At 33.1% G+C, this 3896-nt stretch overlaps 1 long non-coding RNA gene across 1 annotated transcript; it reads right to left on the bottom strand.

Moving 5' to 3' along the window:
- Window positions 1-1184: 1184 nt before the first annotated feature.
- LOC104248889 (uncharacterized) lies at window positions 1185-3307 on the bottom strand. The gene is made up of 2 exons (XR_716569.2): window positions 2614-3307; window positions 1185-1696 (listed from the first exon to the last, which is right to left on the bottom strand). It is a non-coding gene; the product is annotated as an uncharacterized lncRNA (long non-coding RNA).
- Between the last annotated feature and the right edge of the window lie 589 nt (window positions 3308-3896).

The raw sequence follows: 3896 nt of genomic DNA, 5'->3' as shown, positions 1-3896 counted from the left end.
CTGTGTACACACTAGGGGTGCTTATCGGGCGGATATTTATGCTTAACGGTTTGGCTTATCGATTATCGATTTATAAATATTGTAATCTGCTAGCCATCCAATAAAATATCAGATGAATTGGTATCAGATTAGCGATTATCAGACGGTTATCGGATGATTTATTGGTTAAATCAAATAGACAATAAAAAATAAGTAGAGAACTAGAGATAAGAGAAAATTTGGAGTAAAGCATCACATATGCTTGGTGCTTGTAAGTAGTTTTCCATTAGTGCTTATATTTATTTTCTGTGAGTAGTTCTTAAATTTGCTAGATCATGATGGGTTCTATGAGTAGCACTTACATTTATATAATCTAAGTCCAAGAAGTAATCACAAGTTCACAACTCACACTCATCACTGATCAAATAGTAGTGCTTATATTTTGTTTCAATAGTACTTTATTATTTAGTATTACTTTATATATTACTTTATATACCTAGGAGTAAAAATATAAATATAAAACTTCTTAACAGGTCAACGGTTTATGCGATAAAAAAAATTGAATAATTCGCTCCCAAACCGTTAAGCTATAAATTATAAGGTCTAAATCCATTCACCAACCACTACCCCAATAACTCGATACCAATAAGCCAATTTTGCAGTTCAGTTAACGATTACGGTTCGGTTTTGAACAGCCCTAGTACACACTACCTTCCCCAAACCCCATGATGTAGGATAATACTGGGTATGTTGTTATTGTTGTGGTAGTTTCTAGAGTTTCTTTAGTTGTTAATCAAGAAATTGACTGAACGACTTTTCTAGCGAAACATGTACAAACATTCATCATTTGAATTAGCAAACCCTAAGAAATATTGAACACCATCAGTATACTCTTTGCTATTTCTTGGTAGATCCATCCAGCCTTAGGACAAAACATTTGAAAACCTAAAAATCAATGGTTATATTAGATTTGAAAATAGATATTCATTTAATCAATAACTATACTTAACAAATAGATCGTAAAAATTAAGAATAACTTTCCAAAATAGGGTGTTGTATAGGAGCATACTAAGAAAATAAAGAGAATAAAAATCTCTTACCTAGTCATGACACTCATTTTATGCCAAACCTAACTTCAAGTATACCACAGATCTTCCCGAGTGTTGACTAATTTTGGTAGAGAAAAGAATCAAATATTATTAGAATTCAATGCAAAAATACTAACATGAATAGCTCTGTATCCAAGTTTGCCATATACAAGACCTCTCGTAACAATGAAGCATGTGTTGAAATGTAAATTTTAACATTCAGAAGATAGCAAAGCTAAACATAGATAATCCCTACAGCTTAATAAGAATTTACGACTATATTAATTTTTCCCTATGCTTAATTAGCATAATTAACAAATGCACACATGAAATATTTCTAATCAAATAATGATACAATGTTAGAAGAAAATTAGTGATTTCTAGATCAGTATTGGTAAAGATAATATAATCATAATTTATTACCCGCTGAATCATAAGCAAGAACAAAAAATTCATTAATTTCTTTGACGTCTAAGGCTTTAGGAGTCAGTGTGAGTCTCTCTTAACAACTGAACTGAAAAAATTATTTTTTCATAAAACTCTCATGGTCATGACTGCGTAATCGCCAGAAGAGATCTTAACCGCTCATCTTGAACAACAAAAGATTGTCGATCCTGAGCAAAGTTTAGCTGTTCAGGTATATTAATATCAAACCAAAAGAAAAAAATTAAAAAGATGAATGAGGAAGAGAGAAAATAGTAGTCAATCAGCCGAACAAAAGAAAGAGCACACCATACCAGTCATCCCAGGGGACAATAGCGGTGTTGGTTCGGTAACATAAGCGACGCAAAGCTGAGTAAAACGAAACTATGGGAGGGGGGAACGAATTGCGGATGGATTAATTTTTTCCAGTACTTTTGGAAAGAGGTATATAGATGAGTATCGATGTTATTGCCTTTTTAATTTTTCGGAAATTTTTGGGAAAATTTTAAGGGTACGCTTCTAAAGGGTAACATTAGTTCTGCCGATAAAACCACTCTTAAAAATCTATAATAAAGGTTTCCATATATTTTATTATTATCCACCCTTAAAAAGTGTAGTATTTTCGTTTTAAAGGAACGTTTTATTAGCCGCCCTTAAAAAGTGTAGTCTTTTCATTTTAAAGCAACGTTTTTCAAGTATTGCCTTAAAAACCATAGTCAAAGACTCTACTCAAAGACCACCATTTGAAAGCGTTCCCATAAGTATTTTTGGTAACACTTCTTGGGCATAGTCTAAAATAAGTGTGGTTGTAAGCTAAATTTTTTGTAGTGTGTTGAGTCTAGATTTAAGGCAAAGTCACAGAAAGCACAACAAGATGAAAGGCTTCTGCAATTTCTAATGGGTCAAAATGATACATTCATTGGTGTAAGGAGAAACATACTCCTATCCTCCCCTTTACCCTCTATAGGAAAGGCTTATTCTCTAATCATTCAAGATGAGAAACAAAGAGGAATCCATGCTACACCTGCTTATCCCGGGGATTTAGCTTCTTTTAATGCTAACAATCAGGGAGCAAATTTCAAAAGGTTCAAGAACAACAAAGGACAAAAAGAATTGCATCTACCTGGGTTCTTCTCCTATTTCTTGGAAGTAAAAGAAGAAAACCTCCATCTCACTTAGTTCTGTGGAGGCGGAATACTGTTTTATGCGACGAGTTGTAGCTGAACTCACTTTGTTTGTTCGCCCTTTTGAAGATCTGTCAATCCTTAATCTTTTTGCTTGTTCCTCTTCATTCCGATAGTAAAGTTGCACTTCATAACACCAAAAACCCTATATTCCATGAACGAACCAAACATGTCGAAATCGACTATCACTTTGTGCGACAACAATTTCTTGCTGCGCTTAATTCTCTTTCCTTTGTTCGATCTGATTCTCAGCTTGCGGATCTCTTTACTAAACATCTCACAGGTCCTCTTCATTAGAATCTATTGGGAAATTTCGGTGTTTGTACCTCCCCCTCCAACTTGGGGGGGGGGGGGGGGAAGGGAAGGAGGGAGCGGTGTTACCCTAATTTCTTAGAGTGATAACAGAAGTAGTTGATGTTTGAGTGGCTAAGGTTTGGTTTGTTCGAAAATGTTGTCCCTTATTTGACCGGACTCTCTTTTGATCTGTAAAGAGGACAGGCTTATTTTCTATTGGGCTCATCACTGGACGCAGCTAAAAGGCCCACTCTTCTAGAAGATCAGGATTCACTACTTATACAACCTGTAATATAATTTTATTTATTTATTTTTTGTATTTATCTAGTTTCAGTTGTAGAGAATAAATCAGTTGTAGAGTAGTTTTTACCCTAAATTCCTTTCCTCCTTGTATTTATACATCAACATTGTATAACAGAAATCATTCAATATACAAAGAAAAATTCTATATGTTGTTTTTACAATTCTTCAGTCGATCTGCTGGTGTTTGATATTAAATATGTTACATAAATAATGTCAGAATTATTATACCACAATTAAAGTATTATATTTATAATGCACCCTGTGCAGGATAACAATTTTAAAATTATTAATATTGGAATAAAAACAACAAAATGACACGTTTAACCTTCTCCTAAACTCTTCTCTCAACATCTTCTAAGAAACCTAAGATTAAACTTCGTAATAAAAATATATCCCAGTTTATCTAATGTAAAATCACACACATATGTTATATTATATTTCATGTATTTAATATATAGTCATATGAATCAAACATCTACCAATAAAATTACATATATAAGAAATAATCCCATATTATATAATTCTCGTATTATGACACTAACCATGTTATCCCATGGTTATTCTCTAGGACACATGTACAGGCTTGCTGTTATATGAGACCTGTTATATTTACTGCTACTTAATT

This window comes from Nicotiana sylvestris, chromosome 4 (assembly GCF_000393655.2).
Source record: "Nicotiana sylvestris chromosome 4, ASM39365v2, whole genome shotgun sequence".
Lineage (NCBI taxonomy): Eukaryota > Viridiplantae > Streptophyta > Magnoliopsida > Solanales > Solanaceae > Nicotiana > Nicotiana sylvestris.
Note: the sequence above shows the minus strand (reverse complement) of the source record. Positions and strands in the feature narration are given on the sequence as shown.